This window comes from Dermacentor albipictus, unplaced genomic scaffold (assembly GCF_038994185.2).
Source record: "Dermacentor albipictus isolate Rhodes 1998 colony unplaced genomic scaffold, USDA_Dalb.pri_finalv2 scaffold_14, whole genome shotgun sequence".
NCBI lineage: Eukaryota > Metazoa > Arthropoda > Arachnida > Ixodida > Ixodidae > Dermacentor > Dermacentor albipictus.
Genome location: NW_027225568.1, coordinates 6,799,595 through 6,812,231, shown reverse-complemented (window position 1 = coordinate 6,812,231; position 12,637 = coordinate 6,799,595).

The following is a 12,637-nucleotide window of genomic DNA, read 5'->3' as shown; positions in this document are numbered from 1 at the left end:
TTTTTTGCTCGCAAGAAATGCGAGGACTGCTGCTCTCTTCTTTTGCAGAACTCTAGTGTCAGTAGCAGTCTCAAAATTCACGAAATTTGTGACAGGGGAGGATTGCTGTATCCGTCCAAGTTGCTTTTCGAAGCAATAAAGAAACATGAGGGAATATATTTACAATCTTCTTCCGCAAAGAGGAGCTTTGTAGCGACAGCATAGTTGATGTCATGATTCTAGTGAAAGCTTTTAATTTGGCTATGCCATATATGCTGCAAATTACATGCTGATGATTTCACATCAGCAGCTGTGCGTTTTTATGTCCCAACAAGGCTGCACTTTTACGTAAAAGGTGTTAATCAGTGAAGAGAAGCATGACAAATAAATAAATTGCACTTTAAAGTTAGCTATACTGTTCTTAGCAGGCTGGTGCAACATATGTATGCTGACCCTTCTTTGTCTTTTTCATCTGAATGCACAACTTCTTCTGGTGCATTAAAAAAGCTAATTTTGTTATCATAATTAAAAATGAATGAAGCAATTTATTTGCGCATATTAATTCCGCTGTAGGTCTCCATTGTTTGGGTAGGAATGTACTTTCACTGTTTTTCTGTGCTTTGGCATACTGTCTGTAGTTTTGCAGAGATGCCCTTTACTTAGCGTCTTTCCTACCTGCTTTATTCCTTCCATAGAAATGTAGGATGTCGGTGTGTCATACTCGCACATGGGCCTGACATGCGGAACACTTCATGATGTAAATAAAAAAAAATCACGAATAAACTCATGTAGTTGCGGGGGGCTCGCGAAACAGAACGAGGGACAAATGTTTATCGCGAAAGAAGGTAAATGCCAAGCAGGGAAGCTCTTTGGCTTAGGGCTATGTACGTGCGTGTTTGCCTTCTCTTCTTCAACAGCGGCTGAGGAAATAAGCGCTTGACGTTGGGTCGCGGATGCTGCGGCCTCTTTTTTATGAATGCGAACCGCAAAAAAAATGTGTGCACCTTGAATCCGAGCCGACTTTTCCGGTCGAATAATTTCTGGCTACGGGGCAACGTGGCTCAACACAAATTTAACGGCTTTACGCCACTACTTCTGTGTCTGCAAAACCTTTGCTGTCAGGTTAATAAATGCGTCTAATGGTAGTTGAGATGCGCTAGGAGTGCATATACCATTCATCTCTTATATGTAGGGAGTTTCGGGGATGCATCTTAACATCCGCCGAGGATTTGCACGTCTGTTTGACTGCAACAGAAAACGATTATCAAAATATCAGCATGCAGCGCCGGCACTGCACCGTACGTTCCGTACAGCCCATGTTCCTAAAGCGCCATCTCGTGCTATCTAGATGAGACGCCTCAGCGGCGAGCGCTTCCTGAACACACTGCCCCTATTCTAGTACACTGTAACAAGGCAAACCAGATGAACACACTATCAGACAAGTTGACAAAGCACGCAGCGAGGTCCGATGAGACGAAGCGTTGAGGTGGTTCATTTGTGCCGCCATCTCAGATAAAAAATGTAAAGATTTTTTTTCACCTACTCCAAAGCATGCATGTCAAGACACCAAAGCCAGCAAAGGTAGCTGCGTTCTTATTTATTTTATCTACTTTGACTTTTACTCACGAGGACACATTGAGCCTCTTCAATTTTTTTGTTCTCCTACCTTACCCGCGGACTGCCAGAGCCAGCCAGAGAGAGAGCGTAAACTTTAATTTCAAATCAGCAAGATTTGAGTCCGGCGTCTTTTAGTGGGTCTGGGCACCCGCCGCGGACGCGGTTCCGAGACCTTGTCTCGAAGCGGCTTCCTCGGCTCGCTGGACGGCCCAGAGTTGTGTTGTCAGGTCAGAGCTGAGCAGTGCGGTCATCCAGCGTGACTGGAGGCTGGCGGTGGAAGAGACGGAGGGGTCGGCACTGCCCGACTTGTTTGTTAGTTCCCGACACTCCCATAGCATGTGATTTAGTGTGGCAACCTCGCCACACGATGTGCATCTGTTTGTAGTGTACATGTCTGGATACATGGCGTGCATGAGTCTGGGGTTTCTGTAAGAGTCTGTTTGTAATTGTCTGAAGTGTACTGCTTGCGTCCTGTCTAACATAGCGTGAGGGAATGGGTATATGCGTCTTTGTAATTGGTAGTGTGCCGTGATGTCGTGAAAAGTGGTCATACGATCCTCCCATGCCCAGACGTTTGCAGTACCCCGCGGGGGCTCTTCCTCCGATGCTGCTCGGTGAGTCAGGCCTCGAGCAACGCCGTGAGCCGCTTCGTTGGGGGTGCTCATTCCAGTGTGTGCCGGGATCCACAGCAAATGCCTTCGGTTATCAACGTCGGCCTCTCCCTGGTGTATGGGATGTCGCTGGAGTATCTGATAAGCCTCTTGCGAGATGCGCCCATTTACAAAATTGCGAATTGCCGTTTGCGAGTCACAGATCACGTATGTAGCTTTGGTTTGTGTGAGGGCCAGTGCTATGGCCGCTTCCTCTGCCGCTTCGGCATGTGCCGTGTTCACGGTGACGCTCGTGAGGTGGTTGCCTCGGTGGCTAGTAACTGCTGCCACGAAACTCTTCCTGTCTCGATAGCGGGCTGCGTCGGTGAAGACCGCATCCTTGTCGTTAGAGTAACTTTTGTTCATTTGTTGTGCCCTGGCTTTACGCCTCCCCGTGTGGTGTTGGGGGTGCATGTTGCGAGGCAATGGGGGTACGTATAGTTGCTCGCGTATGGGTCTTGGAATGTCTACTTTGACGCCGTGTTGCGAGTGGTATGTGATGCCGAGATTTTCAAGCACGTGTCTGCCCGGGCGGGTCTTGGATAGGCGTTCAAGTTGGGACACTTGTTGCGCCTCCACGAGTTCTTCGAGCGTATTGTGTAGGCCTAGTTCTAAGAGCTTGGTGGTGCTGACTCCAGGCGCAAGTCCCAACGCACATTTGTACGCCTTGCGTATGAGCGCGTTGAGCTTGTTTTTTTCCGCAACCGTCCAGTTGTGAAACGCTGCCGTGTACCTTATCTGGGAAATGACGAAGGCTTGTATGAGTCGGATGACGCTGCCTTCGCGCATGCCCGCGTGTTTGTTGGTGATGCGTCGAATGAGCTGCATCGTGCTGGTGGCCTTTGCCGTTATCTTGCGAAGTGCTTCGCCATTGCCACCCTTATGCTCTATCATCATTCCTAGTACCCGGATTTTCTCTACTATCGGGATGGGTAGGCCATTTGATGCCGTTAATTGGATCTTTTGCTTTTCCAGGGGGTTGTAGCATTTAGGTGGGCGCCCCTTTCTGACTGGTCTATACAGCAGCAGTTCGGATTTTTCGGCCGAGCAGGCGAGTCCCGTGCCCACGAGGTAGTTTTCTACGCATTGGATGGCCTGTTGTAAACGTTGCTCAATCGCTCCGTCGCTGCCCGTTGTCGTCCAGATCGTAATATCATCCGCGTATAGCGTGTGATGCAGTCCTTCGATTTGAAACAGTCGGTCGGGCAACCCCAGCAGGACGAGGTTGAAGAGCATTGGCGATATCACCGAGCCTTGCGGGGTGCCCGAGCTGCCGATGTTGATTTGCTCTGACTGTAGTTGCCCCACTCGCATGCGAGCGGTTCTTCCCGTGAGGAAGTCTCGGACGTAGTTGTACGTGCGCAGGCCGAGATTTAGATTGTCTATTTGTCGCAATATGGCATCGTGGCGAACGTTATCGAAGGCCCTCTTCAGGTCCAGCCCGAGGATGGCTCTCGTCGAACGCCCCGGATTGTCTATGATTTGGTGTTTTAATTGCAGAAGGGCGTCTTGCGTGGAGAGATGTCTTCTGAACCCAATCATGGTGTGTGGAAATAAGTCGTTGTCCTCGAGGTAATCCGTGAGTCTATTGAGAAACGCGTGCTCCATTAACTTGCCCACGCAGGACGTGAGTGAGATGGGGCGCAGGTTTTCCAGCTGTAATTTCTTGCCGGGTTTCGGTATCAGTGTGATATTTGCTTCTTTCCATTGCCGGGGTAGCTTGCCGTGCGCCCAGCACTCGTTAATGTATTTTGTTAGTTTCTCGATCGATCCGTAATCGAGATTGCGTAGTGCCTTATTGGGTATTCGATCGGGGCCAGGGGCCGACTTGGTGTTCAGCTTTACGAGGGCCGCCTGGATTTCGGCTACGGAGAATTCCTCATCTAGGGTGGCGTTGCTTTCTCCTGAGTAGTCTGGATATATTTGCGGTTGCGTTTGGGATATGTAAAGGCGTTCCGCATCCCGCAGGAATTGTTCTTCCGTTCCCCCGTAAGCGTGTATGATTTTGTATATGCCTTGCATGTGTGTTGTCTTGGTGTTGGCGGGATCGATCAGGTACCGCAGTATCTGCCACGTGCGACGCGTGGTGAGTTGACCATCCATCTCCGCGCATTTCTCTTCCCATTGTTGATGTTGCAGGTTAAGCGCGTGTTTTTCTATTTCTTTGTTGAGCTGTGCTATCCGTTTACGCAGTCTCCTATTGTGTCTCTGTTGTTTCCATCGGTGCTGCAGGTTAGTTTTGGCTTCCCACATGTGCAGCAACCGGGAGTCTATTGTCTCGAGCCCAGCTGTCGACGGGATTGTTTGCGTCATGCGCTCGATATCCCACCGCAGTTGGTCGGTCCACTGTTCTATATCTGTGATGTCTTCCATCTGTTGCTCATCACGATGTTTGCGTAGCCGATTCCAGTTGGTGATCTTCATTTGACGACCGGCATTGTGTTCCTGCGGACCGCCTTCTGCTTCTATGGAAATAATGTAGTGATCGCTCCCCAAGTCTTGCATGGTGTTTGTCCAAGTGACTTTGCGTGTGTTGCGCGTAAAAGTAAGGTCCGGCATCGTGTCAGTGCTTACGCTGTTGCCCTGCCTTGTTGGTGCCGCGGGGTCAGTGACCAGCTCGAGTCCGGCGTATTGCGCCGTTGCCCATAGATGGGTGCCTTTGGGGTGATCGTGCTTGTAACCCCACGCCGTGTGCGCTGCGTTAAAGTCCCCCCCAATGAACAGCTGTTGCCCCTTGGCGATGTCGATTGCCCGTTTGAAGAGGACATGGAAGCGGTGCTGGCGGCATCTGGGACTGCTGTAGACGTTGAGTACGAAGATGCTATTGCGGGTCTTGCGTGGTGGAATTAATTCTGCGAGAACGTTTTCGATGTCTCTGATTTTGGTATCGTGTTCGATAACTGTGTGCGCTCGCTTGACCAGTGTGGTGACGTTTGGTTTCTCCGCCTTGCCTGTTATAGACTGGTACCCCGCGAGTTTGGCGGGACCATTCGTTTCCTGCAGTATGATGACGTCTGGGCGTTCGGGGATCGTTTTCAGGTATTGTTGTAAGTGCGCTCGTTTGTTTTGGTAACTTCTGCAGTTCCACTGCCATATCGTGTGTTTTTTGTTTCGATGAGTGTCGGGCCATGCTTATATCTTGTTACATGTGTTGCGCCGCTTCCCTAAGCGACGGTACGATCGTGCTGTTTGCGGCTTCCAATCTCGACAGTCTGAGGTGAACGCTCTCCAGGCTCCGCTGGATGGTACGCGTGATGGACGCGATGATAGTTTCCTCGAGATTGCTGAAGCGAGCCTCTAGTGCATCTATTCGCGCGTCGCGTATCGCTGCGCGCGTGCGTTTGGGTCGTGTTGCCTCTGTAAGGGTGGGAGTGGGTCTTCGTTTGGTATCGGGGAACTCGACCTCGTCGTCCTCTATGGGTTTCTCTTCTGTTCCCTGCGTGGCCTGAGTGGTCTGTGCGGGAGCGGGCCTGCGTTTAGTGTCGGGGTATACGACTTCGTCGTCTTCTATGGATTGTTCTTGAGTCTCATGCATGGCCTCTGTATCGGTACCGCTTTTCACGGCATGCTGGAGTTGTTGTATGAGGTCGTCTTTTTCGCGAATCTGTGTCTGCATGTGTTCTATTTGCTTCTGCAGCGCTTGTATCGCCTGTGTTAATTTAGTTACCTCCGTCTCTGTTTTAGCGGATGCTTTGTCGCCAGCCTTCGTGGTTGGTGCTCGTTTTCCCGTGACCGCATCTGCCCAGCTCACCTTCTCGGTGGTTTCGGTGTCTCTTGTTGAGGTCCTTCTGGGGGTGCGGCTGCGAGACCGGCGTTGCTGCTGCTGCCGTGGGTTTGGGGTGCGGCTCCGGGACCGGGAGCGGCCTCGGCTGCGGGTCCTGGATCTCGAGCGTGGCTTGCCGGCGGGGCTTGTGGCTTTGGCGGCCGCCTCCGCTTCCTCGGCGGCCCTGTGTCGTTCCCATTGCCTCTTTGTCACGACGTAGGGGGTCTTGTACCTTGCGCGGCAGTTGCGATCCGCTGTCATGTGTGTTCCCCCGCACAGCTTGCAACGTGGGGAGCACTGGTGGTCGGGGCCTGGGTTGAGGGCGTCACAACCACGGCACACTTTGTCCTGAGGATTGGGGCACACGTCCATGCGGTGACCGAGTCTCCCGCAGCAGTGACACATGTCGACTTGCTTGCGATACAGGGTGCAGCGAAGTAGGGCGCCACCGTACCTGACGTAGGAGGGCACTCCCGGTCCTTGAAAGGCCACTATGACCGTCTTGGTATTACTGAGCCGTTTGGCTGCCACGGCGTCGGGGTTGCGGGCGTGAACGATGTTGGTGTGAATGGACTTGGCGTCCTCCTCCAACGGGATTCCCCTGATGATTCCCTTCACCGTGTAGTCGGGGGCCGTCTCATAGGCACTGACCTCGTGGCGGCGATCACCGATGGTGATGGCTTCTAGTTGTCTGTACTTAGCGGCGTGAGTAGCGTGAGGTGTACTCACGACTATGATGTTTTGGCGGTTGTTGGTGCACACCGTGTCCTCCCCTGCTTCTTGCCCCGGTACGTTGGCCGCCCGGTAAATGGCCGACGCGAGGAGCACGGTTCCGGTGGCGGCAACGTCGAGGCCTCCTCTTGGTCGTATCACGACCTTGAAATCACTTCGTGGGAGTAGTGGCATTTTACTGTTCCTGATGACTTGCTGCTTGACGTTACGCTGTCTTTGACGCGAACGCTGTCGGTCGCCGTTCGCTCCCTCGCCGGTGCGGGAGTGGGTTCCGTTCTGGGTGTTGCTTTGCGCGGCCTCGCGGTTGTATTGGGTCTTGTATCGAATGGTGCACCAACCGTTGCCTTGGAGAAACTCTTCAGGGGAGATGTCCTCCCCGTTCACTTGAACTTCCATCACTGCTCCGGCGAAGCGAGCTCCGGTAAGGGTTAGCGTGGAGCTGGTCAAAAGCCTCTGTGATTGGGAAGGAAGTCGTTTCCCACCTTGAATATGGTGCCAGTAGAATCTTGGTGGCTTCCTGCATACGCTGGTGTTACATTCATGAGGTGAATGAGCGATAATCACAGCTAAATTCTTGGAAAACGGAGCCGACGTGAAGTGCGTTCGCTCCCTTCGGCGACTTCTTCTTCTTCCCTCGAGCCAGCCAGAGCGCTTGCGTTTTTCTCATGTTGCCCCGACCACCGTGCGGCGCAGTTCGGTGCGCATTCGGTTTTCTCTGGCCGAGTGGATTTTCGCCTAGCAGAGCTTTGTACGCTTTCTGGCTAGCAGACGAGGAAAGGGAACAATGGTCACTCGCCGCCATCCCTGGGGGGACTCGACGGATTGCATCGCGTTCGCTTGAGAGCAACATCTCCGGAAAGTCTTGTCTAGCCGGTGTAGGACACCGAGGAGTATGCGCATGGTTCTGGGTGGACCAAATGTCTCGCGTTTTCTTCGATATTCCTTCGGTAGCCACATTAAGGGCCCAAAGTAGGCATTCGATTGTGGAGATACTTTGCGTTTCTTCATTTCGGTGCCCCACCCCACAGAAGGAAAAAAAAAAGGCATTGTTGTGGGGCAGCGAATTATCGCATGGTGAAAGTTCGATGTCGTTACTGCTTTTGCGGAAAAGAAAGCGATGGGCCACTGGACGCTTCACTTGCCGGATACTCTGATTACATTATTCAATTATACGGATGCTACGGGCGCATTCCTGCCGCCGCCGTCGCCCTCCCGTTCCGTATAAAGTCCAAAGGCGATAACATTGCGGTGGCATGCAACGGAAGGTTAAGAATGCCGCTAAAAAGGATCATCAGCAAAGAAAAGTTGACTGAGCGAGGTCGTAAACATGCCGAAAGTGCTCGAAAACATTACACTGCCACGCAAAAAGGTATTATGGCACGCAAATAAACCCATACTCTCCGGCAGGTGCGATTAGTCAGTGCCTGAGCGATCGGCGGCAGCCATCTTTTATTCCTTTCGGAACGGGATAGCCAGCGGCTATTCAGAGAAAAATTCAGTTTTGTTCGGCATAATAATGCATCTTTGGACGTATCGTACTATGGCCGCATCGTCAGCAATTACGGCATTGCAGCGGACGCGATGCCAGAGGTTCAACTCTGAACACATGGGACCACACCTTTAGTTCTGATGAACAGGAAGTTCCTGCGAATGTCAATCACCGATTCTGTTGGGACCCTCTTATTGTCTACCACTCGTCTGCAGCGATAAACAGCAATTACTCCAGTCCCAGACAACTTCTCTAATGTTTCTTATGGAGACAGGTCAGCGTCGACACCTCTGACTATTCCCTCACTGCGTGCGAGGTGAGAAGAAATGAAGGCACTCACCGGTAGTGACGCGAATGATGAACACTTAAGCAAATCCGCGACACAGGTCTGGTTAGGTGATCTGCACCTAACTTTAACGCGTACACGTCACTTTCACCCGGTGAGTTCTCGCGGTTTTGTGACGCCGCGTTACAGGCAGGTGAAGTGGGTGCAACCCGAAAAATTTTGACCAATAGCCGAGGGCTAATGGCGAAAAGGCGTCGAATCAGAAATAACTGTGTTTCTTTTTTTCTTTGCAGTCATGCATAATCAGTCTGTTCACATCATATCAGATAGGGAGTTACCGCGGTTTTCGTGATGTCGCGTGACAGGCAGGCGAATTGGGGGTGGTTAAAAAAAGCTGTTGGCCATTGGCGGAGGGATGATTGCAAAATTGAAATAGAAAAGTTAGGAATAGCTTTACGGTACAGAGCCCCTAGTATATGAAATTTTCAGTTGCCGAGAAGGACAAAACTTTGTATTGCAGCAGCTGGTGACACACCCCTGATCTCAACTCGAAGGAGGATCAGGCGGAGCTATTGCCGGCTATGTATGCCAGGCTAACCCCGCCTGCTTCAACATCACCACCACCACCACCACCACCACCGAAAATTTTGTAAATCGCCCTTGGGAAATGAAATAAAACATTTATCTAGTGTTCGTATTTTTTCATCTGAGCGCACAGCTTTAATGTTAGCAAGATGATGATATTGGCGCTAGTTTGTTGCCCATTTTGATTAGTGTTCTTTTTTTCTTTTTTCGCCTTGGTTGCAACACGGCATAATGCGGGAATGTAATAGGGCGCTTCAATGTCCTCTTTAAAATTAAAAAAAAAATTACCTGTGGCCGATGCACAATTCTATTCCATGAACCGGTCCACTCGAAGAGTCGGACATTACTGACACATCAAATTGAAACAAATAATCGGCTAACTAAGAAACGTTATCTAATAACGTTTCAACTATTTACCTTATGCCACATATTGCAGTTTACAGATTCTAGTGGGTGAGACTACAAGGCATATACACTTGAAAAGAATTGTGTGGATGACACCATTCACGAGATAAGCGCTGTCAAACTTGCAGTAAAGACCCACTGTCGTTTCACTTAATTTCTTAACAAAACGTCGTTTTATACAATGAAGCCTAAAAGTAACTGGAACGCCAATGCATTTCCTCGCAAAGTTCAGGAATAGAATATCTCGGAACTGATGTCATCCTGAGAATTCCTTCCAGCCTTGCGGAATCTTTGGCTAGAATTTGTGAATATCAATATGTGCCATAAGGAAATAGGTAAATAGTAAATTCTTGTTAATTAGTCGATTAGGCATTGCAATTTTTTGTGCAAGTAATATCCGCCTCTTCGAGCAGACCAGCTTATGGACTAGAATTGTGTTATCTGCCACAAGGAATCACAAGGAGTCTAAAAATAATTGAAAGTCTCCGCTAAAACACCCGGCATGTCTAAAGATGGAGGCCAGTTTCATCCAAATACAGCAGGAGCAACTTATAGAAAGCATTGCCTAAGAGCCACATTACACAGGTTGTTCAGTTCTTAACTTATTCCCGAGTACACTTTCACAGACTGTCGTTGTCCCACCACTTGTCCAGAGTAGATGCCGGGCATCCACTGCAGACACGGCGTTGTCGTAGGCGCTTTGAGCGGACGAGCATTTTTCAGTGAATCGCTGGCAGTGTCTTCGTTTCGCGAACCCTTTCACCACCCTTTGCCCCCAAGTAGACCGGTGGGCCTCCCGTCAATATTCCAATAGCACTTATTTCTCCTTCTCCTCCTCTTCATCCTCCTCCTCGTCATTATCATCATCGTCATTATCTTCCTCATCATCGTCGTCATCATGTTCAACTCTCATAGAGCTGTCTTGTCCGCAAAAGTAACCCAATGGCACGACGCTAGTTTTTCCCACAAATAGTGAAGCACAAAATTCGCAAACTATGGACAGCGCAAACAAATAATAAATAAACACAAAAGCGAAGTACGGCAGAAGCCTCTGGTTCTTTTGGAGGGTTAGGCCCTACGCCTGTTTCTGCGACTCCCCAGGTTAGTAGCTATTCATGTTATCAAGAAGCGCGCCTCCCAACATTGCCCTGCGCATTTCGCATCTTACCAATTCAATAATTTCTGAAATTTTACAGCTTCTCGCTTAGACGATCTCAATACGCCTTTACTAATGACCCAAATTCCTTCTTTCTTGCTCATTGGCCTCATTTTCATTCTCCACAGACTGTATTTGTACAAAAACAATTAGACAGCCTTAATGTGAACATTCGAGAAGTAATTCCACCAACCGAATCAAATCAGACTATTAAGATACATTTTGTTGACATTTCCCCCCCAAACTCCAAGTTTCAATCAGCCGCTTCTTTAACTAACCTGTTGCAAGATTGCCTTGCGCACGTACAAACAAATAACATAATAGCGACAGATGCTTAAGCAAACAACGAAAAGGCGGGCGTGGGCATTTTCTCGCTTCCGCTTGGCTGGTCATTCTCCTTGAGACTGCCTGATTTCACACCCGTTCTTGAAGCCGAGGTTTTAGCAATGGTTTTAGCGCTTCGGAAACTGCCTTCGAACTCAATAAGTGCGGTTATTATACCAGATTACCTTTCGGTCTGTACTTCGTCCACAGCTTCATCCAATTCGGCAACTCTAAAGACGTTTCTAACATTAGTTCCTTCACAGTGCAATTCTCTAAAACTATTATGGGTACCTGGCTGCTATGGCTTACATTCAAATGAAATGGCAGAGTCAATAACGCGATAATCCATGAGTTTCCTATGATGCCGGTTCTTCGAGTAGTGGCGCACATAACAACAATCAGATATAGACAATATTCAATTCATAGAGATGTCAATGAATCAATAATGACATGGACAGAATTTCAGCACCTAACATTTCCATGGAAAATCCATTGGTGTCCATCAAGACAATCAGAAGTAGTGATCACGAGATTACGCTGCCGTATCCCGCCTTTAAACCTATACTTACGCAGGACTGGTCTGTCGCTATCGCCTCTGTGTCCATACTGCGAAGAAACAGAATCACTAGATCACTATTTTTTTTATATGTCGGCGATACAACTTCTTAAGAAAAAGAAATCTAGAACTTCCGTTTGCTAAATCAGTGCTAATGTTATCATCAGAAATCGTACTATCTTTCGGTGCGTCAGTTATAGGGGTCAGCCACAGGGACGTGTTTGATGCCGTTTGCGGTTAGATACAACCAACAAAAGGAATAACTTTTGATTGTTGTTTTGTAATTTGTTTGTTTTATTATGTTTCCCTTTCTTTACTTTTTTTATGCAATATGTAACACTTCAATAGAATAGGCAATCGTTTCAGCACGCAATTCTTGGCCAATCCCCGAGTGTGGGTATGAGCCATAATATGACGCCATCATCATCATCATCTTCTATCCATTAACGTCTAGGCTCTACATGTACACGGTCGTCCACTTCCAATTTGAACTCGGCTCCGGGCGGCTGGCGTAGGCCGGCGCTCCGCGGAGCGCCGGCCACCCGGAGCCGTGTTCAAATTGAAAGTGGACGACCGTGTACATCTGCCTATCTCACGATCTCTATCAACAGTAATGAGATTAGCATTCAAGAAATATAGCTACACACTGTATTGCAGAAGTTACGTTTATTATTTAAGATCAGTAGTGCTAAAATGCAGAAACATGCGCTAACCTCAGCTGTGGAGAAGCAGCAATTCCGCATACAACGCCTACGTACGTACACGTCGTGAAAATGCATTATTGCATAGCAAGCCGATGACAAGATAACACAGAAAGTTTCAGAGTCCTGCTGTTGCGTGACTAGATGACACGGCAAATTTCGTGGCCTGTTGTTCCGTCACTAGATGACGCAGCAAGTTGCACGATATATTGCCATTGTTACGATGACAGCTAGTCCGTTTCGGGCTCTGTTGCTCCACGGTCACTAGCAGACGCAGCAAGTTTCAGAACCTAAATCTCCGCCACTAGTATATCGCCTCGGCGCTAAAAATACCAAGCACCGACGGTCTCAGAACAGACCGTCGCGTGCGAAGAATCACAAAACACCATTGCCA